The sequence below is a fragment of the Nesoenas mayeri genome, assembly GCF_963082525.1.
Source record: "Nesoenas mayeri genome assembly, chromosome: 3".
Lineage (NCBI taxonomy): Eukaryota > Metazoa > Chordata > Aves > Columbiformes > Columbidae > Nesoenas > Nesoenas mayeri.
The window spans coordinates 65,940,176-65,966,193 of record NC_137544.1 but is presented as its reverse complement, the minus strand read 5'-3'; positions in this window follow the sequence as shown (position 1 = coordinate 65,966,193).

Below are 26,018 nucleotides of genomic sequence, written 5' to 3'. Positions count from 1 at the left end.
TCTGTTTAGTGTCCACCAAAATCACCAGAAACTTCCCCGCCAAACAGCTTTCCAGGAAGTCAGCTCCCAGCCTGTACTGGTGGTATCTGCAGTTATTTGCCCTCAGGGCTAGGACTCAGTATTTCCACTCATTGCAATTCATGGAGTTTCTGTCAGCCCATTTCTCCATCTTTTCAAGGTCCCTCTGAATGGCTGCACAACCATCTGGTGTATCAGCCACTCATACTTTTGCATCCTAACTTGTATGATTCAGGTCAAACAGCAAACATTGTTATTGATTAGCATATATATGAATTCCCTTGCAGAAGACAAAAAAAACCCCACAGTAATTCTACTCTTGCATTTACTAGCAGGCATTGTGGTATTCATGGCAATTATTTGTGGTATGTGGCAAGGCTAACATATGTAGCAAGTGTCAAATCAAAAACCAAAGAGTCCAGCAGTGTTTATTATGAGTATTGTTGAATAACCACTGTGCAAAATTGTGAAAAAAAAACCCAGAATTTTAATTTAATGCTTGAAGATTGCATACTTTGGAATATTACAATAAATTCTAATAAAACAGAATAAGATTATATGTATTTTTAGCTCTGCCTCAAAATTCTGCCTCTAAATCCACTTTTTTGCAATGTAAAATTATCTCTGTAAATGTGTAATATAATATCATTTCTCTTCAGGCAACACAACTTACTTTGCATGTCTTAAAGTTTTTATAGCCAAAAAGCATTTTAGAAAATGCAGGTGTTTTATATTAAAAACACAGCAGTTGAAACTAGTATTGATCAACGGTTACCATTAAAAATCTCTGATGTGCAGGAAAGCTCTCAAAATACAAAGCCAAACTGGGAATTACCAGAGTTGTAGTACCAGTTTGTACAATACTAACATGGTACATATATGCACACAGTACTTGTTTCAAGTTTCTGACAACTCCATCTTTGGACTTTGCAGAGAAATTCAGTGAGGAAGACTATAACTATATTCACACACCCACTGTTTGTTGTTGATACAATCACAAATTACCCTTAGCATTTATATTGATCTCAAAGCATTTAAAATAAATAGATGCATTTAAAGTTGTTGTCCTAGCTTCTTTTAATCAAGATAAATAAAAAGAAAGCTGAATTATATATAGCTGTCTGACTGCTGCTTCTCCAAGTTACAGATGGGATGAGACTATTCCTGCTTTTTCTACTCTGTCTAGAATTGATTGTTGAAAATGGAATCCTGAATGAAGATTACAATATTCAGAGTGGTAAGTATATATGATTTAAGTTTAGAAGCGAAAGAAGGTATTCATGAAAGGAGGTGATCATTTACATCTCCACTGGTTAATCATTTAGCAAGTGCTTTATGGCTGAGATGTGTATTCTTCCTATAGGGAAAGGAAAAATTCCTAAGGATCCCACATTGAGAAAAGTGTCCAAGGAAGGTAAATTGCTTCAGTCATCGTTTACTTGCCTCTACACTTTTGCTTAATCAAATATCAACTCTAGCAGTTACCAGAAAATATGCTTTGCTGGTGGGGTGAAAGCAAGAGGGATGAGGTAAGGAGTGACAGCACACAGTTATTCTACTTGGAAAATGGGATGATAAACAAATGTTGGGAATAAAGTTTCTAATAAGGACCATATGACTATAAGTGATGAAGATCAAAACCAAGGGAATGAAGAAGTGAGATTTGAGGCTTAACACCCAGAAGAATTTCATAGTGTATCTTTGTACAGTAAACTCTTTCAAAAGAGCTGGGAAAATACATGATAAATTTTTGTGCCCTGAAGAAAAAGGCCAGTACAAAGTTGGTAATACTGAACTTGCAAAACCAGCAGCCTTTTCTGTATATTGCTCTGATAGGGAAGAAGAAACCACTTCTTGAAAGCCCCTGAGATCTGTGAGCAACTCTCCACTAACATCAGTGATCAGGATGTGCACAAGGACTGGCAATCAGCTTCAGCTCTCCGTTGCACATATTCCTGCTTTGTCATTTTGTCTTCAGGGCACTATGTACAAGCAGTAGCTAAATCGTAGTTCTGTTCTGCACAGATGATAATGTGCATTTGATATTTGATGCATTCTTTTGGACTGTAAAAATGTATGAGACATTTAGAACTTGGACTGATTCCACAAGGGGACTTCAGTGCTCTGTATCTCCTTGATATGCGGTTTAGGTCTAGAACAATATGATATTTTGTAATACTGAAGGATTCTTCTGAGATATTCTTAAAGACCAGGTAGTAGCTGCTTCTTTTTAAGCCAGAGATTTTTGTTTCAGTACGGTTAAGTTTTGCTTACCGAGTTTTAGTTTCTCCGTTTGTCTGCAAGTTAAAATTGCTATGAATAATGATAATAATAATTGAAGCAAAATCAAAACAAAAGAAAGCAAAAAAACCCCAAATAAACAAACCAACCTAGAAACTTTCCTCTGACATCTCTTCCTGTCTGTGTCTCGTGTAAAAATTTTATAAAGTCTGCTCAGTCCCTGATCACCTCATAAATCTGTCCCTAATCTGCTCCTATTCTTCTACTAATATGTCAAAAAAAATCCCAATGTTCTTTCTCAGGCCATCCTAATATACTTATTAACTGGCCAGTCTCCATGTTTGGTGCTAACTCCAGGGCTAAGGTGAGTAGGAAGAGGACAAGTATGCTTATGTCAGTGAGACGTAAAATTGACTGTTTAAGGTCTTTGTTCTGAAATACCTATGTGAGTTTGTGTTGGTTTGAGATGTGCTAAAATTAAGGGCCATATAGACAATGTGGACATGAAAGAAAAAAACATGCTACAGAAAGGAGTGCAAGTTCTATGCATGTGTAAGATATCCAGAAATCTGAGAAGTTTTTTTTTGGGGAGTAGACCTGTGTAGATCTGGATGGTAGGGGGAAAAGGGAGCAACAGAGAGTTACCATTAAAGTAATCAAGTTATTGCACTTGACGAGTTATCTGGATACAAACAATCAAAATGCATTTAATATAATAAATTTTTGAGCTTTATTATTTGGTCTGATTTCTCATGATGTATTGTCTATGAATGTGTCACATGTAACACCTGTTTTGTTTTGTTGGTGTTTTGTTTGTTTGTTTTACCTCGTATGACTGTTTAGAAAGATATTATTTACATTTTGATCATATTTAATATGTTGCACTTGCTTTTAGCACTTATTCATGGGCCTGTTTATTAAGAATTGAAGTAATTTATTGAGACTGTTGTTTTTATTTAATGTATATCTTAACTTTACAACATTGTTTAAAAATAATTTTCCCGTTCTGAATTGGCATAGCTAACAATTTCATCCATGCTTTCAGTACAGCAAAAGTTAAGTCTGGTGAAGAATTTAAAGTAGGATTTGCTAACATGCCTATCAGCTTAATATAGTCTACATTAATGTCTTGATATTCTCTACCTACAGAAGAGGTTGGCAGCAGCTGACAGGCAGAGATGATGAAAGTGCTATAAAGTAAACATTGCTCACCCAGTTATCCTGTGCTTTTATCACGGACCAGAGAAATTTTCCTAAGAGACCATATTAAGCATAGGAAAGCTTTACACTTGAAGTTACACAAGCATGTGGACATCTGTAAAAATCAGGTACATGGTTTGAAATCATGGCCTGAAAACAGTTAGAAAAGAGTCTAAGTGCAATGCATGTTGATTGACATTGAGACATATGCACTAAATAAATAGAAGTAGATACAGTTCCAGCTGAGTTATGACATACAGCATACATTCATAAAAGGAAAGGAAAAAAGAAGTCATAGAGTGATCTCAAGTGTCTTGAAATCAGATGTGATATTCCTATTGAAATTAGTGGTCCTCAAAAAGGCTTTGAACTACTACGTATTTTGTAATTACTTGCAGGTGTATGCTATCTTTAGAAATTTAAGGAAATTACAAAATTATAGAATTCTAAAATTACTGCACACTCTTGTTGACCAGCTGTAATTTTTTCTGAATTTTTACCACATCTAACTATATGGAATTGCTTAATTACTTGAATAGAAAATAACAGAAGTCAGACTTTGATATTTACCACTGTTTTATTTGCAGAATGAGTCATATGGCTGTTTACAAGACTGGAAAATCTTCTTTCAAAGTGATTTATACTCAGCCTATTACTTTTATAAAGAAAGTACTAAAAAACAATAGTAATTTGTTTGACAACGTCTCTTTTCAAATATAGACTGTCACAATAATTGTTTGTGGCACATGTGACTTTCAAAAGAGGTGGTTCGAAAATTTTTATATGCTTTATGGAAGTGAATTTAAATTAATGCTAAAGCCGAGCATGAAACTCCCCTTTCTCTATGGCAAGAATTTTTTACGTGATTCACACGTGGAATTTTCAATCTTCATTTCAGCAGCTGTACATAGTCATTTCATTCCACACCAGAGATTTGCCTCATCACCAAGTAAAATCTCTTCTAAACTGAGAGTGATTATATGCCTCCATTTCAACTTCTGGGCTAACGAACAAAACTGAACTTCTTGCACTGAAATCTTGACGGTTCAGTAGATGGTAGATCAAGTAGATCTACTTGATGGTACAAGTAGATCTGAATGTTACAATGTGGGTATCATGTACTTCGTTGATCAACTTTTCAGTGAAGTGCTCCTTTCACAAGAGTGAAATTATTAATGTTTTCCATTAACAGTACACTTCCCAAGAGCTCAGCTAAATGTACTGGCAAAACCTTCTTTAGTATAGGTGAAAATAAATAATATGTTTTCTTCTATCAATTACTTTTTTTTTTACTTTAAAATTTGAAGACTTTCTGTTAGCTAGCTTGATGAATCTTTTTTAATCTGATATAATGTGATTTTCACATTGCATCAAATTGATATTTTCATTTTTGTTACACAATATTTAGCATTTCTTTATTATGGAAATTGAACAAGACATATTACTAGTGTGATCAAACCTTTTAATCTCGAATATTTTGTACTTCCTGTATGTGTGCAGAACCGTTGTCTCACACATCAGATTTATTAGGTTCAGATCTGCCTATGTTTACAAGATTTTTCACAAGTAATTTGGTGAAATCTGCTGAAGAGAATTCTGGCTGATGTATTTGATGAAAAGAAAATTCACTCTTCCTCAAAGTTTTGGGATTTTTTTAGATAAAAATAAACACAAATTAATTCCTATTAAGGTTTCAGAGTCTAATTAAATTTAATTAATATATACTGAGATAATGATGTGGTCATCTAAATCTAACAATGTAATCCAAAATGTAAGTATAACATGAACTTTCCACTAGTCCACTTTTTGTTTTCTTAATAAGGTGTAGTGCATTTTTTTTCAGTGTGTACATGTATTTATTTTCCTGCTTGTCTTATTTCTTTGTTAAATTGACTAAGAAGGTTGACAGACTTATTCTGTCAGATTAAAAAAATTAACACCTACTAAAGAAAAAAAAAAAAAAACCACAACACAACCTAAGGTAAGAAATTTGCAAGCTACTGGTGGTTCTTTCAATTTAATAGTTAAATCCCTAATATATTACATTAGTTGAAGAAAGATTAAGTAAAATTACATTATTAGGAAAAAAAACAGAGAGAGAAATTGCTATATTGAGTCTTCAACATTTGAGTATATTTTTACTGAGCTACTGTGTCTGGAAAGTTTACGTGTATTAACTTCTATGGACAGTGCTGCACTGTAGAGCAGTATAACTACAGATTTACATTTCTATATTAAAGAATCTGGGACCAGATTTGACACCAAAGCTGTGTATTTGTTTTTAAAATCTGCATACTGTTGCACATCTGTGTATGGTCTTACAAATTCCTTTTTCTCTTTTCACATAAATAACTTGGCTTGGCTTTAATTTATTACAGCTCTAGTATCATTCACTTATATATCATCTATCAGGGGCTTATTTGCAATGATCTCATTTGCAAGTGGTAAATAGCATATGATGATCCTAATTCCAGTGATGGTATAGACCATTGTCAGGGCTCAGATGTGCTAAAATAAATTGTTTTTCTTCACGTGTTCTAAAGTACACATGTAAGTGCTTTACTGGATGGGTGGTAGAAATATGTACTTCTGAGTATCTTGTGAATTAAGAAACTACACTACTAATGGTTGCCTTTCTGTCTTGTTTTAAAGTCAAGATACATATTGAAAGATAGAGTATCAAGGATTGAATGTAATTTTTTAGTTGTCATTGCATATATGTGCGTGTAATAAATTGAGCACAACTTGGCTTGAAGAAACTGAAAATACCTTATTGTATTAGATGTAGCAGTTACTCTGAAGTGAAATAAGTATTTTCTTAACTATATCAACCTATTAGTAAGAAAGTACAACAGGTTTTTTATGGCTAGGCAGTGGCATTTTGTAATATTTAAGGGGTTTCTGTAGTTTAAGGATTAGGGGTTATAGTTTAATGTGAAATTACTCTAAGGCAGAATTTGTGTGGAGCTTATAACATAAGTTATCTAAATGGTAGTAGGAATATTTTAGAAGAGTATCCTTTTGCTTCACCAGTATCTCAACAGATTATGCTGTTGAACTTGATCTAAATTAAATGCCTCATTTGTCTAGATGATAATAAATAGAGCAGTGGTTGCCGCCATAGTTACATTTTGCTGAATAGTCATTCTTCTGTCAATAAAACATCAATTGTTTGTCACAGGAGAAGTTCTGTTATCTATGTTAACCTTAATAAATAAATATATACGTAATCCACACACAAAAAAAACCCCTAACAACAACTACAAAAACTCCCACAAAATTCCAGGACTTTATGGGGCTCTGTAGATTTGAAAAAAGCCAAATCTGTGGGCTACATAACTGAGACTGATGCAGAAGTTATTTAATGGGAATTAGCAGTACATACGCACCAGAATGTAAAACCTACAGTAGTATGTACAGAAGTAACTGCACCAGTTTCCAAGCATCACAGAAAATATTGCCATGGAGAATATGCCTCCAGTATATTAGTTCCATAACCTGAACAGCAGCAGTGATAACTTCGTGTATCTGATAAAAGAGGCTATGTTGTGCTTAATTGCCAGCTTAAAGTTTTGCAAGATACCTTCGAAGACAGAAAATATTTGCTAAAGAATCACCACTGAAATGTCCATGACATGATACTGATGACTATTTTTTTACTGGCAACAGTTTAGTGCTGACAACTGAAAAGAAACTGTGACTGTGTGCTTAGACTAAATTTAATTCAGTATTTGAGATCTGAACAACAGACCAAGTTTTTGTAATTACACCTTTCCCAGGTGCCCCAAGAGCTGTTTTTACTGCAGGTATTCAGCATCTTTGTTTCTTCACTTTATAGAGGTGGAGACAGTAGCAGTGTTAGAAAATACCAAAGCATAAATTGGAGATGATAAATCTGAGTGACACTCTGATGCAATGCTAGAAAGAGTACTCACGCTGGACGTACTGTGTAAAGGGGGATGGAAAAGTGCTTTTAGCTCGTCTAGCATATACACACTGATCCATGGCAGCATATGCTTTTGGTTGCACAGGTCTAAATATTCCTAAGCAAGTCAGTGCAATTATTCTGAGTTTACCACTAATACTAAGGACTGGATCTTGCCCTGAAATGTTATTCCAAACAACACAATTCCTGTGTTGGGGGTTAACCCCAATAGGCAGCTCAGTCCCAAAAAATCTCCACTTCCTCTGCTTCCTCCCAACAGGATGAGGGAAAGAATGAGAAATGTGGAAGTGAAAAGACCTGTGGGTTGACATAAAGACAGTTTAATAGGTAAAACCGTGGTGCACACAAGCAAAGCAAAACAAGAGATTCATTCACCATTTTCCATGGACAGGCAGGTTTTTAGCCATTTCCAGGAAAGCCGGGCTTCGTCATGTGTAATAGTTACTTGGGAAGACAAACACCATCACTCTGAATGTTCCTCCTTTCTTCTTTATTCTCCCAGTTTTTATTGTGGAGTGCAGTGTCATACAGTACAGCATATCCCTTTGGTCAGGTGGGGTCAGCTGTCCTGGCTGTGTCCTCTCACAACTTCCTAGGCACCCACAGCCTACTCACTGATGAGACAGAGTGAGAAAAACAGAAGGCCTCAGCACTTTGCAAACACTGTTCAGCAGTAGCAAAGCACTCCTATGTCATTAATATCAATACTGTTTTGGTCACAAATCCAAAACACAGCGCCATATAAACTACTGTGAAGAAATTTATCTATCCCAGCTATTTATCAGTATAATGAAAGTGAAAAGTTATTTCTAAAACCTTTGCTTTAGCAAGGACAATGCCACCATGCTTACCTTGAGAGATCTTGTGGATTGACACCCCTTAAAGACTTCCACACAGCTAGACAGATTTTAAAGACTGCAACGACTGCTGATAGTAGCATAGTAGCACATTTTTGTTCTCCACCACATAAGACAGTCTGAAGTTCTCAGTTTGCAAAACAGAGCCACTGGCTTCTAATGAAGAAGGGAAGGTAGCAGCACCAGGCTTATACAGCAGCTTGTGCTTGACTTCAGAAGTCTGTCTACTGGGCTTGCGTTACTCTAATTTCCCACCTTGACCACTGTACTGATGAAAAGGAAATTTAATGTTGCACAGCACTCAAACTACTGTATTTAACAGCATAAGACAAAGTAATAAAAACATAATATTGGAGTACAAATACAAACCCTTTATTTTGTCCGGTTTCAACTGACACTTTTCACAGGAGTTGACACGTTCCCATAAAGTATTTACCAAATAAACATTTTTTGACTGCAGTTTGGATCTCTACAGATATTTTCATTACCTAATAAAACAAAAAGAAATTCATATAACAAGACTAGAAACATATTTAGACTCACATACAGTTCCTACAAGTAAGCTTAATTGCTCTTTCGTATTTGAAATTTTACAAATTTCTTCCCCCTGTTATTAGACTCTATTTTTTTTTTTCAGTTTAATTCTTTACTAGGAACCAAAGCTTTTATCCAAGCATCTGATGTCACAGTCAAACCTTTATTCTTCCTTTCATTACATTGCAAGAAATACAATCAATTTTTTTTGTCTGAAGAAAGAAATCAGTTCCTTTACTCAAACGTTGCTTAATAAGTCTTCTTCCCAGAAATTAATGTTTTGGCACCATAAAGATTTAAGAAAGTGTTTAAAGACTGTGTGTAAGTATGCTGATAAAAAGATACCTTATAAGTGAGAATAAAATCTGCAGATTGTTGCATGTGTAAGAACCAGGTTTAAAAAAAACAAAAAACAAACTATTATTAACAAGACAAAGACTACTGAGAAATCTGATATTTTGCTATTGAGGAACTAGACTGAAATAGTTTCTTGTATTCTATTTGAGAGTGACTGTGGAGATGTTTGTAATAAACAGGTGAAACATGACCAAAGAGGGAAGCATACAGCTTCATCTGCTGTACTCAATGACTTTCCAGTGCATATTTCCTCATCTAATTTTTTGGGGGGAGCTGAGGGGGTGAAGGGGTTTGGTGTAACTTACTCCTTTCTTGCACTTACAAATAAACAAGCAGTCTTGGAGAAAATATTCGATAAATTTACCTCCAATTGTCTCAAATGACCACAGCTAGCAGTTGCATGAATACATAATCACTCCTCTCACTTAAACTACAATTAAAGTACAGTCTATTGCCTTTCATGCATAGATGGCCCCATCACCCTATTATATGTCTCCCTGATGGGAGTCTACCTTGGTCTACCTTGAACTTCAGTAAAGCATTTGATACAGTCTCCCACAGCATCCTTGCTGCTAAACTGAGAAAGTGTGGTCTGGATGAGCAGGTAGTGAGGTGGACTGTGAACTGGCTGAAGGAAAGAAGCCAGAGAGTCACGGTCAATGGGGCAGAATCTAGTTGGAGGCCTGTATCTAGTAGAGTGCCTCAAGGGTTAGTACTGTGGTCAGTGCTGTTCAATATATTCATTGGCAACTTGGATGAGGAAATAGAGTGCACCATCAACAAGTTTGCTGATGACACCAGACTGGGAGGAGTGGCTGACACACCAGAAGGCTGTGCTGACATCCAACAAGACCTGGACAGGCTGGAGAGTTGAGCAGGGAAAAATTTAGTGGAATAGAACAAGGGCAAGTGTACAGTCTGGCATCTGGACAGGAACAACCCCAGGTTCCAGTATAAGTTGGGGAACAACCTGTTAGAGAGCAGTGTAGGAGAAAAGGACCTGGGGGTCCTGATGGACAGCAGGATGACCATGAGCCAGCACTGTGCCCTTGTGGCCAAGAAGGCCAATGGCATCCTGGGTGTATTAGAATGGGGGTGGTTAGTAGGTCGAGAGAAGTTCTCCTTCCCCTCTACTCTGCCCTGGTGAGACCGCATCTGGAATACTGTGTCCAGTTCTGGGCCCCTCAGTTCACGAAGGACAGGGAACTACTTGAGAGAGTCCAACGCAGAGCCACAAAGATGATTAAGGCAGTGGAGCATCTCCCTTATGAGGAAAGGATGAGGAAGCTGGGCTTCTTTAGCTTGGAGAAGAGGAGACTGAGGGGTGATCTTATTAATGTTTATAAATATGCAAAGGATGAGTGTCATGAGGATGGAGCCAGACTCTTCTCGGTGATAACCAATGGCAGGACAAAGGGCACTGGGTTCCAGCTGCAACATAGGGGGTTCCACGTAAATATGCGAAGAAACATCTTCTGAGTGAGAGTAACAGAACACTGGAACAAGCCACAGCTGTATTAACTTTAAGAGCCATCTAATCTAGGGCAGCATTGAATTATTTAATCCTGAGATCATGCTTCATCTTCCTACAAAATTCATTTAATTTCCTAAATACTTCTTTGCTAACAGTAGCATTGTAGATGATGATGTCACAAGCAACAGTTTTATCACAAATCATCTGCAGATATGTCCTGCCACAGACTCTGAGAAGCCACCTTATCATCCTGCTGCTACTGAATGACTTATCAGGTTCAGGTTAATTGCATTAAACTGCTTTCTGCAAAGGTGGTGTACCAAAGCACCATGGCTTTTATTGGGTCCCCAAAATATTATATGCTCAAAATTTGACAAGAAATATATAGTGGGTTTGTTGGGGTTTTTCTTGTGTGTGGTAGGGTTTTTTGGTTGGTTTGTTCATTTTGTGGGTTTTTTTTTTTATTTATTAGTTTCTTTTGTTGTTTGTTGTGGGTTTTTTGTTTTGTTTTGTTTTTTTTACAACTCAGTTGTAGTGGTGATGCTACCTGTATATTGAAGGCATATTTTGTTCTTCTTTCTACTAAAAGTAGAAACAACCTCTATTAAGTCAATGTTACTGCACAGAAAATTTCTGAAGGCAGAGATTAAGGAAGGCAGAGATTAAGAAAAGCAAATAAAGAAGGAATAACTCATAGTCCCTGTACTGCACTGTTCTGAAAGATAACCACTCTCAAGAAGTGTGCTGCACTCATTGTGAGCCTGTGTTTCATACATTATTTGGATTAAGAGGATTTTCATGCTACAGATAACTTCCAGTATGAAAGAAAAAAAAATAGACAAAGGAAAAGGACTTTCTCAAGCTTGTTCCAGTCTAGAATCTTATTTGGTAGTTACAGAGGCTCAGTAAATTAAAAAACTTGTATATAAAGCACTATTTCAGTGCTTGTTAGAAACAGTTTCTTGACTGAAGCATCATAAGCACACTGCAGTCTTTATGGTCCCGTATTTTGAATCAATATTTCTAAAAATTAATGTAGCAGACCAACTGCACTTCCTCAACCAGCGCACTAAGGACAGGCAAAGACCATGACATCATGGGCATGCAGAAATATTTAACAGCTTAAGATAACAAACACCCACATTTCCAGACTGCAAAGGGGCTGACAAATGATTTTCAAAAATCTTCAGTTTTAAGAACAGGCAATGATAAACAGGGCAGCAGAATCCACTCTGAACTTTCCCTACCCAGCACCATGAGCAGGCCAAAGCTACAGTCAGAACTGTATTTGCAACACCAGGATGAAACCTGCAGAAAAGGGAAGGCTGCATAGAATTCCATTGGCTTAGGCTTTTTTATGCGCATTCCTTTGTTAGGTTGCCTTGGCATTGGGAGTGGGAACACAACTGAGAAACATCTTCTGTCTGTCAGTGATTCACTAGTTCTTTCGACAACTTCAACTATTATTTGTATTTGATAGAGCTTTTGTGGAAGCCCACAATTGCCTGATGTCCCTGAGCACAGCAGTGAAAAGGATCTTTGTGAATGTTATTTGTCCAAACTGAGTTATTGATTGTTCCTGCCTGAATGCAGGCTTTCTGTGAAGGATGTGTTCAAGCTTTGATGTGGGCCATCTAGAAAGTTCTGCATAAGTATCTTTTTAACTTCAAATCAATGGCCTCATGACCTGAAGGAAGAGTCAGATGAACTTAATACCTGCTAATAATGTATGTAGCAAAACCTAGATGGATTATTCCCTTCAATTTGGTTACAAAAATATTACAGGAAACATGACTACTCTGCATGGATTGATAGCACCCAAACAATCAATAAACACATTGTTTTTTCTCAGAACAGCCTATGAAAAATGAGTGTCATTCTTTTAAAAGCACATGGTAATTATTGTACAGACAGACCTTACGTGGACCTCACCATAGAGCTATTTAATTCTTTTCAACACGGAACAAATAACAGGCCTTAGAGTACTTCAAATGTAGTAGTTCTTGTATGGAGGAAAGACTGTCATGTATTGGAATGACTTTACTCAGCACTGGTGAGGCCACACCTGGACTTCTGTGTCCAATTCTAGGCTCCACAGTACAAGAGAGACATGGACATACTGAGAGTCCAACAAAGGGCCACAAAGATGAAGAAGGGACTGGAGATTCTCTCCTGTGAAGAGAGGCTGAGTGAGCTGTGACTGCTCCACCTGGAGAAGGCTCAGAAGGATCTTACCAATGTCTATAAATATTTGTTGGGAGGGAATGAAGATGAGGGAGCCAGAGTTTTCTCAGCAGTTCCTAGCAAAAGGACAAGAGGCAATGGGCACAAATTAAAAAACAGGAAATTCAGTCTAAAAACAAGACAATACTTTTTTACCATGAGTGGTTGAAATGTGCAAGAGGCTGCCCAGACAGGTGGTAGACTATCCATCCTTAGAGATATTAAAACTCTGACTGGACACGGCTCTGATCAACCTGCTGCAGGTGACCCTTCTTGAGAAGGGAGCTAGACCAGACAGTCTCCAAAGGGGCCTTCTCACTCAGCCACTCTCTGGCTAAGTGTCCCGAAAGAAAAAGTAAACAGAAGGTTGGACCAGGATCCTTTTCCATTTGGTAACTTCTATCTCCTACAGTCTTAAAAGGTTACTAACACATTAGCAACAAATCCTATGTCTTTTTTTCATGTGCTTAAGCCCACTTTTTGGAGAGTTTCCCCTGAAGCATGAATATAAAACATAAGCAGGCAAGTCATGGCTGGTTAAGGATTTTGAAGGCTCAAAGGAACTGATCACTATCTTAACACCACCTTAGGGTATCCAGGCTTCATTAAGACATTTCTTGAAGGAGGACAATGCTATTCCTATACCACTGTTAGCTTAATGTGACTTGTACTTTTACAACCTTGTGACTATCCTCAGTTATTCCTCTCCTGAAAACAAGTAGCACAATGCAAAGGTTATTAGGTAGACTCTCAGTTCCAAATACTTTTGATATAAACTTAGCACTCTAGGTGGCTGATTGACTGCTGGCCTTTTGCCAAGATACCTAAAAAAACAGTGGACAACAGATAAACAGTAACCTCTACACACTGAACTATGTGAGCAATAATTTAAATGTTTCAGTTATTAATTGCATGTAGTCCATTTCTTGTCTCTTGACTGGACTGCAATCTTTCTGGAGCAGGGTTAGTTTATGTGTTGTGCCTCAATATCATGCTAAGAATTCCTGGTGCTGGTCCACACCTGATCACAGCATCATGGAATGTTAGGGATTGGAAGGGACCTTGAAAGATCAGCTAGTCCAATCCCCCTGCTGGAGCAGGAACACTTAGATGAGGTTACACAGGAAGGTATCCAGGCAGGTTTTTAATGTCTCCATAGAAGGAGACTGCACAACCTCCCTGGGCAGTCTGTTCCAGTGTTCTGTTACCCTCACTGAGAAGAAGTTTCTTCTCATATTTAAGTGGAACCTCCTGTGTTGCAGTTGGAACCCAGTGCCCTTTGTTCTGTCATTGTTTGTCACCGAGAAGAGAACTAACAAACAGAACAGGTCAGAAGCAGAGTCACAGACAAGTAGCAGCTCACACGGACTGCGTTAAAGCAACAATAAAAGCCAGAGTTGAATGTACAAGCCTTTTCTGAAAAACCAAGCATTTCAAACTTCAAACTTAAGTCCATAATGCATTTTCTCAATATACCTCTTTCCTTCCCTCACTCAGTCACTCTGTCTCCATTCCCAATTCAAGGAAAAAAAGCAACAGAAATAGTCATATGATTAGCATTAAATCCCTTTATCTTTTTCCATCTCCAGAAAGATATGTATCTAAAAATCAAAACTTTAAAGCAAGGCCACATGTTGTTCACAGAGTTATTCTTTAACCTTATTTTGGGAAGGCATTCTTCTGCCTGCATCCAAAAAAATGCATAGGGTCTGAGTCATTCTGCTTCCTTTTTCATCCACTAAGCCCAGATAAAGCAGGATAGATTTCACTGCCCTCAGTATGCCCTCAAAACACTTCCAGCTTTGCATTAGGACTATGGTTATAATCAGATCTCATTCTTCAGCCCTTCAGCTGATCAGCTGTAAGAGTCAGGGCCATAATTTGACTTGTAAATTCTCCTCTTCCTCTACATATGCATCTTTTCAAGCACTGACAATTGACTGCAGCTGGCTATCAAGTGAGGGGTACCCATACTTTGAGGTGGCACAGTGCTTGAAGGTGCTTGACTGATGTCTCTGATTAGGCACTTGAAGTCATTCTGATAACAGAGTTTAGGATCAGGAAGGAATTATCAAAAAAGCTACAAAACCTCCAGGGACATTATTTATTCAAGGTTGATCAAATAGAACTTTTTGGCAGATTAAAATTTGACAAGATGGACACCTAACTAATATCATGCCAAGGCAGTTGTGGAAAAAAGTTGTTTTGGGGATTTCTGGTTTAGCTTTGAACTGTTTTCATTAAGTGGTCCATTTTAATGTTAAACAACCTTGAAATGGGGAGCATCTGAAGGTTTTACTATTTTCTTTGGTATCCAAGTTTCTCTAGCATTGTGTAACCAGACTACCTATTGCAGATGATTACATTATGTTTCTCGAAACATGCCCATACTTCAGCCTGATGAGATATTCTGCTGCACTTCTCTGCTGCTGCTCTGAAATGCTGAAACTATGCTGAGGCTGGACCTAAGGCTTTCTTTCCAGCAGTAAATACAGGTAGATTTTTGAGTCATGGACAGGCTTATCATAAATGAAGTATTTTTTGGTACATCATGCAGAGTGAGCAGTTATGGATATTTCACATGGTTTGTCACATTTTTAATGCTGTGATCTAAGAAATAATCATGCAACAGCTATTAAAGTTTTCTGAGACTGGAGTTGGTGATAACAGCTCCTCCACCTCTGTTGCTCTGGTTAGCTAGACTAGTATCTTTGGTGAAGAAATCTTTTTAATGCCTTTGTCCATCTTGGAATTCCCAAAGAGAGGTTTCTGCTTTGAAATCTTGAAACATTGTGACCTCTTCTTTATTTCCATTAGAGCTCCATCAAAGTGTACCAGAAAACGTACAGAATTGGTTGTCTCCTTTCAGTGGAGGAAAAAAAAAAAAAAAAGAGGGGTGGGAGCATGGAGACAGGAAGAAAAATACACATTTTCTATAGTTATTATGTTTACAAAAGTATAGATACTTAGAAAAGAGATGCTAAAAGTGAGATTCTAAAAATGCTTAGATTACTAATAGAAATCTTCATCTGTGCAGCTGAAAATGAAGAGCAAGAGAAGGCAATTGTGCTCAGTGAAGGAGCTAGTTTTGAAAAAAAGAAGCTTCTGGGCTTATTAAAGTCAAATTGAGAGTATGTAGAAAGGACAGTGAGGATTTTGGATCCTATTAATAATAAGAAAGTCACAAACAGATGTTGAAACTGGAGCAGCACTTGAAACTAACATGAATAAGTCAGGTTATAGGAAAGGACAAATTCTATAGAAATTCTGGGAGACAGAGCAAGTGACAGAGTACCATGGCTTCATGGAGGAGCCCCACAAATAGTTCAAAATGGTAGAAATGGAGGTAAAACTGAAGCATGTACTGCTGTTGTGTCCAGCATGGAGCATGATCCTGTATATTTTAATCCCTCTAAGATGTCTAGATCTCTTTGAAGACCTGATTGTCAGACTTACTTTAGCTCATAGATTGCATGCAAAGAAAGAAGGAATTCTCAGCTAGGTTAGAGCACAACAAAATAAAAATCCTTCAGCAACAGAAATGGTAACATCCTCATCAAATATGATATTTGGCAGATTGGTCCTTTTCTTATCACCACATTAAAAACTCTAGTAGAATCTGTCAAAGACAAACACAAGTAGCTGTTCCCAGATAAGAAGTCATAGAAAATTGCTCCAAATAATTATGTTGAAAGAGCATTGTTGGTGAGAAACGAGAGAAATCAAACTAAACAGGTCTTTTCCACCCGAAGAAAGTTCCTCTGCTGACCATAGTATTCAGGCAAGTTTATAGTAACATTGGCAGTTAATGGCATGCAAAACCACTGTGAAGCTTAAATAGGATAAAGAAAATACAATGTAATTTCTAATAAAAGCAGATTTATTAAGCCTCTTAACTTATTAACTTCTCTTTTTTTCTTTTTTTTTTTTTTTCCCCCATTGGATTTTTACTGATGAGAACAATGTTGTCAAAGCAGTTTTATTGTTTTATTTTAAAGTAGCTGTTCTATTCTGAAGGGTAATTATATACCAATATGTCTTCTAATCATGAACTGTGCTCTTTTCATAGAAATAGTTGCATATGTTTAGCTATCCAAAAGCTATTATATTAATCTCTTTTCCATTATTTCTTATTCTTAGTATCTTTCTCCTGAATTTTCCATTTAAGTTAACCCCAAATCTCAATGAAAACTTCAAATCATTACTCATACATACAACAGGCAATTCCCTCAAGAGTCTCCACAGAGCACTGTACAGTGCCTGCACCTCTCAGCTGAGACTCCAAGGCACAGAATGACCACACCACGTATATCCCAATCGTACTGTTTGAATAAGACTGTCAACTGATTTCAAAGCTTTGTAAGCTTATCCTTCCTACTGATTACCTAAGCGCACTATATTTTACATTTTCTTTTGTAACTTCCTTTTGAATTCTGTCTGCTTCTGCTGTAACTTACAAATTGGGGGCAATGCCTGAAAATTTTGTGCTGTAAAGGTTAAATGGACAAAATAGCCCATGTTTGGCGCTGGCTTCACCTAAGTGAAATCTGTGAAGACCTGTATTAAGGAAAGCCTCTTTGGATTTATTGCACTATGAACTATCTTCATAAATAAATGAGCTTCTGTGAAGAACATGTATGGGTTTCTGAGGTGTGAGCCAGGCCCTCATGTCCAAACTCCAGAGAACTGCAGTCTCTGTACTCCTGACATCACTTTTAGTGATATTTCCTGCTGCATTTTCCAAGCTCATATTTTTATCTTGAATCAGCAGATTTGGTTCTCCTCTGGCCTTGTCGTCATATCTCAGTTTACAGGGAGATTTGGAGATCACTGTCCTTAAAAGTTCTACTATTAATTTTGCTAATTTTTAAGGTTTGGGGATTACCTTTTTTCTTAATTTACTGCCTTTTAGTGCTCAGTGGATGAGCACGTCTGTCTGCTTGACCTATGGATGCTCCCATCTCAATGGTCCTACCCTGTCTATAGATTTTTCCTTTCTACAGCTCTTTTGCAGCAGTCTGAGCCCAGGTTGCACAGATCTGCCGTGTCAGACAGGGCATTGGATCTATTCTTGGAGAGGAGGTGAGAAGATTATAACAAGAGTTAAAGACAGAGAGTTTTAAATGTCGGAGGCCAGCTGGCATATCCAAGAGCACTCAAAAGGCACCAGATACATGAACATTTGATTCAAATGCCAAGTGTTCCTTTACAACGCTAAAATACTTTCAAACCATCAGCTATCTGGGAAAAGTGAAATGAGTCTCAAGCTGTTCTCCCTAAGTACAAAATCCTTCTCTTTTTTTTTTTTTTCAGACAAACTAACAAACAAACAAACCAACCAAGGAACCAAACACTCCCACTCACCAAATGTATGTATTTCTAATAAAAGTCTGTGTATTTTGTAGCATGTATTTCATTTTAAATGTTGGGCTTTTTTAAGACTATATTCTCTGTAAAGCCTTTTAATTTTTTTTGCTGCATGCTGATAAACTGCATGTTCTAAATATGAAATCTCCTACCTCAAAAAGAAACAAAAATACTCCTTACATTTGTCTTTTTAGAAATGTAGTCTTAAAGCTACCAAATAATACATTACTTTTATTATGTATTTTGTTGCAATACAACATACTTGTATTAATCTCTTGCATCTAAGTAATTTATTTATTTCTTTTAGACACAAAGTTTCACAGCTTTCCTGGGAACTTTTACTCTGAAGCTGCACATCTTAGGTGAATTGGTCAGTCTGTATTCCAGGTTTATTAACTAAGTTCCCATCATTCACTAAATTGGCCTGTTCATCTCTTTTTTTTACCTAATTCAGAAAGTCCTGTCAAAACCAATTATCAGAGTGATGAGCAGTGTCTATACCACATACTATTAACTGAATTTACAGGTTATCTGAAAAAAAATTTATTCCAGAAGTCAGAAGTTTTATGCTTATTTCTCTGAAGAAGTGTGAACGATGGGTGTTACATTTAGTATGCAGATCAATGAAATGTCATTTCCTTTGGGCTAATCCCTGGGTAATAGATCACAATCACAAACAGTCTCAATGTCATAATGCACTCTGGAACATGTTGCTATGAAGGAACTGGAAATCTGTACATCTCCTCTACATGAAAAGAAAGTCAGCAGTGACAGTGTCTTTATTTGTGCTTACAAAACATTATTAGAAGGAACTAGAAAAAATATGTCTGATCACACACAGAATTATGATGACTTGATAATACGAAGTTATTAGCTTCATTAGCATTAAAATCCAACTAGTCTTAGTGACCTTTATAATTCGCTTTGTGTAAAATGCTTAACGGTAATGATAAGTCAAATATGAGCCAGTTAACTAAATATAACCAGTATGGTGTTGCTTAGGAAGTTGATAGCAGTTGAACATTCTCATTTCTTTGGCAGATGTGTTATTGAATCCCCTAATGGTTGTGAACATCAGTAAACGACATGGAAAGGTATCAAATTTGCTACTAATCTTAATCCTCATCTAGCAAAGGCAAAATGGAAACTTCAATATATTTTCCTATTGTCTGTATGTCTGGTTATGCCAATTCTGTGCCAAATACTTAAGGTAGAGTAAAGGAACCATTAGTTTTAAATACTATTTTGACAATCACATGGGCTCTGTAATAATATCCTTAAAAATATCCACACTGCCTACATGCCCTTCTCATCTTGGCTTTTCTGAAATGCCCCAGTTGCCTTGGCCCCTAACGACACTTCAACATAAGAGGTAGCCTGCATCAAATTCCTGCCCTCTTCTCAAAGGCAAGACAGATGCAATGGCACTAGACTAACTCAGGATGACCTGAACCCAGTCCCCAAAAATGTCTCAGGCCCAGGTGCCCTCTCCCTGCTCTTTCCTGCACATTCCTTTCCAACAGCGAGCAGCCTCAGGCACTGCTTGTGCCAGCTTGGCCAGCTGCAGATGAGGCCTCCTGCATCACTGTCATGGTGTCTGCTCAGAGGGGGCTCCACAAGGACACCTTGCTCTTATCTGAGTGCTTTGGAAAGTCCTCCTTTATGTGCAAAGCTCCTTTGTACGTCTTTAAGGTGCATAGCACCCACCACACTGGAGACTTGGGCTGAGAGAGACTTCTCCAGCCAGACCCAGGAAGGAAGGACTCTTCCTGGCCAAAAAAAGAAGCAGCCCAGTCTTCTAAACTCTTTCCCTCTCACTCATTGAACTGCCACAGCTGTCCAGATTTTTACTATTGCCTAAGAGCAGATCTCTCCTGAAAGTGGCTGCTAAAATAGATCGGCAAAGGAAAACACGACAAAACATCTTAGAAGATGGTCTTCCCTCACAGCTCACAAGCACATCACAAACCCTGACTAACCTCAGGCTGTGAGATTTGTACCGGTACTGTTTTATAGCAATCTAAATCCAGGCAGTCAAGAAATTTGTTTTACAGAAAAAGCAGAAGGAAGCCCTTGGAGGTCCAGCTTTGATTTTGCATTTGCTACTGAGAAGTGTTAGAGTATGTGCTTTATGATAGATAAGATACCATTTTGCAGCAAAAATCATGCACAGATGTTTCATAAATAGTAAGATGTCCACTGGCATGAAAAATAACAGTCATAGTAATCTTCCCAAACAAGTTTCTTACAAATTCCCCCTTAAATTATGCTTAAACACATTATGCAATACTCCTGATGACTGTAGCAAACTGGGATTAGTTAGGCTTGTCCCTACCACCTGCCACTAGCTCTTCAGCTCCTTTATGCTCTGAAGCAAGTTTTAATGTTTTAACCAGGATGAATGCTGATTCCATCGAAGTCAATGGCAGTTTTTCCACCAGTTTCAGGCACTATTACACAGAAGAACTAAAAATGATGAAGAATGCTAGACTGTCAGTCTGTTGCTGCTTTATAAAAGCTGAGACAGCAGCACTGGTACATGGTGAAATGACGGAGAAGAAGAGACCACTATGAGTACGCCACAGGGAAGGGAAGTTGCCGACTTGGATTTCCCCGTGAAACACTGAATAATTCAAATTAGCAAATAACTTCCATTCTTCTGGTTGTGAGCTACAGAAAGACTGATGGCATTGGACTATAGGTCACTTGAGTGTCTTTTATAAAACTCCAGGGTTATGTCTGCTAAGTGCTTTATATTCTTTACCACTGCTCTGAGGATGACAAAAGGCTGTTTTCCTAATTTTTTAAAATTATTTCCTGCTCTAGATTAGACTCAGATTTGGCACAAGAGGCCTGGTAGCAAAGCAGACTAAGCAAATCAAGTGTTCATCATTATCCCTCACACTGTTTTTTCCATAGTCAAGGAGTTTCACTCTCTTGTAGCACCAGAGTATGTGGAAATAAATACTGAAATATAAAGTACTGTCAAATTCTTCACGTCTTGAGAGTAAGTTTTTTCTCATCTTCTCAATCTTTACCTTTCAAATCTTAGTCTCCATAGTAAAAATAGCAAATCATACGTTTCTTTATAAAAGTTCATGGTAGGATTAGAATTGCTCCTACCAAGTCTAGTTGAAAGGAAGAAATTATCTACGTCATGTCAAACGTCCAATTGCAGGCAGTAAACCTGAACAGAAATGGGATTATTGTAAATTAAATCAGTAGACCAACTTTTGTCCTTGATCTGTTCTTCCTGGTTCCAGCATTTTCCTCAAAAGAGTAGCTATTTTAAAGCTATTTCAACCCAAATGCTTTTTTGACCCCTTTTTCTTGGAGGAAACAACTACAACATGGTCTAAGAAACATTACAAGGTATTATTGCAAGATATCAACAGAATTACAAGCTTACGTAATTTACTTCAGAATCTGCTTTTCTAAATTTCTTTAGTTGTAATACTCCTAATAATATTACTGGCAGGGCTGCTATCACTGTCTATTTTCATTACGCACTAAAATTCTGTTTTCAATGGGATAGGCCTTTTTAAAAATTGCACTATTTAGGCTGAAATATTCTATTACAGAAGACTTTTTCAGCATGAATTGGTGATTATCACAACGTAGTGCTGATGACTCTAGTTGCAACTAATATCCTCCAGGCATTTCCAAGAAGGAAGATTGGAAAAAAATGTCTGTCCATCTTAAAATCTTTGCTGATACTTGTTTGTTTGTTTGTTTGTTTTGTTTTGTTTTGTTTTGTTTTGTTTTCCTATTTGAAAATCCAACTTTTTGGGGCAGGAATTGCAGCTACACTTTTGATTAGTAGCTGTGAACTCTTCCATGCAGTTGCTACACTGCATGAAAAAGCAAAATCACTTCCAATTAGGATGTTTTTCTTCAGTGTAGTCCTCCTGGCTATGTTTAAATGAAGAACACAGGAGTACAGGAGTGCTTCTGGCACTGGATGCATGCCCTGTGACACCACTCCAGGGCAAGACCTCTGCTCACACCAGTGCACCAGGCATCTCTCCCAGTTGTGCAGTAGAAAGAAATAACACTGAAGATCATGAGGTCCTCAGGAACAGCCATATATGTGTATATATATATTTATATATAAATGCTTCAAAATAGGGCCATGCATTCACCAGGGAAGAAAAGATACTTACTCATGGTGTGCCCTGGGGGAAGAATGGCTTTCTGATTGTCATGCTTAACAATATCTTTCTTCGTTGTGTGGTGACATCTAGAAGCTATGCTGTAGCTGTTTTCTTGCATGGTTTGGTTTTTTTTGTTTGTTTGGGGTTTTTTGTTTGTTTTGTTTATTGTGGGGGTGTTTTTTGCCTTTTTTTAATTATTATTTTTTTATTATTATTTGTCATAAAAGTAACCTTACTCCTCCAGGTGCTTATTTCTCAGATCATCTAGCAATGTTAAGGTATCCATCTGCTGCGAGCTATGGAAATTTGTCTGCTCTACTTGATCTGCTGCATCTTTTCTCTACTGGTTCACTTTTGCAATTTTCCTGAAGACGTTCAAACTCATGTATGGACTAATGTTTGAAAGTCACTGTATTTTAATTTCCATTTCTACTTGCATTCAGAATAATAAACCTATCCTATAATTAAGTAGAGGTTTTTTTGTAATTCTAAGACAAACTTTGGGAAGAAACAGAATTAGAATATTTCAAAGGTTATTTTATTTTACCTCTTTTTTCCAATCCTGAGACATGAAGTACATGTACAAGAACTGTACAATAATATAATTGCTCCCAAAAAAATTTAGCACAGCTGTAGATAGACAGGAGTAGCACATCTCATGTCTTTCGCACATTAGAGTTCTTTTTAAAAAGTGTGCTTTTAAAAGGAAAGAACATGTGGGAGGATATTAAAACTGGGAAAAAACAAATCTACCTACACATTTCTTTCTAATTTAAAGTATCAGTTGAAAGCTTCCATGGGATTTGAGGAACTATTATCCTCAAAAATGCTGTCACAAATTTATTTTTAATTTCATTGTATCATTTACTGTCTATGGACTTCAGAGTAATTTTCAGACATTAATGAAGCATACCTTACATATAACACCCTGTTTATAAAAGTTGTTACATCTACATTCTAGATGATGAAATAGAGGAGGTTAGATATACCCAAAGCGACACATAAATTGCATTGGACACTTGTGTCTCTTTTCTGCTAGTAAATGTTTTCATAGTCAAAGCCAAACAAACTCGACTGAGGAGGGGACATAATGGGGCAGTGTAAGGGAGCAGTTGCCTTGTGTGCTTGTTTGGGGGAGGATGGCGACATTGACTTGCAGAGTGAAATGTGGGGGCCACTCTGTGGACAGGCTTAGCAGGTCACCGTGACCCCGTCCAGTGTAGAACTGAAATGTTGCCACTAGATAGCAGTGTTGCTTATCGCTCAAGCTTACTCTGAGATACCTGTCTTCTTTAGGTCCTTCCTCCGGCAAAGTCGATTCAGTTGTCTCACTGAACCATCTGTTTAAGGTACACAGAAGATGAATGAAGAGGTAGAGAATCACAGAAGTGACCTGCTCTGATCTTTTTTGTAGGCCTTCTTTTGTGCAGCAGCTCTTGAATACTGAAAGAAAAGAAATGCAAACTGTGCATTTAAAATTAAACAGATGCCAATGTAAACAGAGATACATATTGTCGATGGTCAAATGTTTCTATAAATTCTCTCAAAGAATTTATTTTCTGTGTGTATATAGGTCTGTATGCACATATCTAGATTTAGAGCTGAATCTCTAACTTTAGCAAGCCTTAAACCTATAGCTTGTTTACGGTCTAATCTTTCTAAGAATAATTTGGTTTTATTTTTGATCTCTATAGGTGTCTGCCATTTGAGCTTCAACCATAGAAATCTTAGTAAGAGATTTGCTATAAAGAATAAAGTTTGCTAGTCGACTTTTATGGCTCTCTGGTAATATCAGTAATAATGCTGTGTTTCACTGACTGCCTTCTGGTAATCACATGGCTTCCCTTTTCTGGAAGGTACTAATTGAATCTTTCTGAAGATACTGCATCTTCTTCTAATACCACCTATAGACTAAGCATAGGTTATAATCTTCTTAGTTGCTAACATTAATATTTTTTTCAGTTAATTTTATAAATGTTAGTTTGGTAGATATGGGTCTTAAAATATCCAGTGAGAGTTTCCTCTTTTCTTTCAAGATTAGTTTTGCTCATTAGGACAGTTTTACACCCCAAGTACACTCGTAGTACTTTACATGAACCTGAATGACTTTGTATGTATAGAGATCAGCTGCAAAAGATGAATTTATTCAAATTAACGAATAGTTTTTAATGGTCTTTTCTAGATAATTCTTTCATGGTTAGGAAATGCCATTGTAAATTGTATGTTTGACAGACAGAATTGATAAGGGCAGGAAGACATAGTGCAGAGGGAAAAGTCCAAAAGTCAAGAGACATTTGACACCAAAGTTACATGTGAAATTTTCATAAGTCTTTACAGAGAAAAAAAAAAAAGAAAAGTTTTGCAATACTAGTGCTCGAAATAACACATTTTGAAACTAAGTAAATTCATGTAAGTAAATGACATCACAATAAAATACGTTTAAAATTCCATTCATGTTTTATTTCATTATCAAATGTAAGGTCTTGTATCTGTATGCTGTGAAAGAGGAGTCTTACACTATGCAAAAACCATGATTCAAAACCATTTCCAATGCAAAACTTTACTTCGGTCTGAAAATATCTATTAGGCAATTCAACATATTGATGACTGGTTCTGACTGGAACTGTGTGGTAAAAAGGTTAAAAACAGATGTCAGGATCATTTGCAGTAGAATCTAGCATGTCTGTGGCTGATCTAAAAGGAACAAATCAATAGAAGCATCTACGCTTCATAACTACCTAATCAATGAACAGTAGACTTTTAAATTATTATTATTATTATGTTTCAATAGATATTTTTGTCTTGCTTTGGTGGAGGAAAAAATTCTTGACCTGAAGAATTGAGTTTTAATTTTCAGTTCAGAATCCCAAGTCAAACTTTTTCCTTTTATTTTTTTTCATCATATGTCCATTTTATCAATGACAGACACTACAAGGCTTTACGGTAACTGTGAAGTTGACCTATTTTATCTTGATGCTTACTGTGGTTTTTTACTCACTCTGTTTCTACTGAAGGTTGATGATGTCGTCTGACTAGGATGGGAGTGATGGGCCACTTCAAACAGACATATGCATCCTGCAATATTTCCACAGAAAGACAGCTAGACAGTGGTCTCTGTTTTAGTAGTTCTTTTCTTCATCTCCTTTGAGAAGTATGGGCAAAAAGCACATCAGCACTCTCTGAAACTGCTCTTTTTCTGTCAAGTGGCTGAAAAATAAGTTAGAAAATGTAGGGCTGAGCCATTCCCAGAGTATCAGAGAAGCTGAAAGATGCTGAAACTTTGTTTCTGATCTACACGATCTCCTGTAAGTAGGGTTTGTGCTAAATCCACAGTTCATGCCCAAAGATGCACCTGAGAGTAAGTCAAAATGAAATGTTGCTCACATAAAATTGATCTAAGAACTACATCATCAACAAGAGCCATGAAAAAACCTTTGGGCTGATGGGAAATATCACTGCCTTCCAACATCACAGAATGCTGTGACAATTGTGGGTGTATTTTGACTTAGCCCCTTAAGAGGCTGCAGTTTTCGATAGTGTGCCCTCTTACTGTTTTGCTGTTGGAAATGGGAAGACAGTGATAACGTTGTGATGAATGAGGCTGTGTAGCTAATTGTGACAGCACTTGTCACACTCTGCAGTACCCC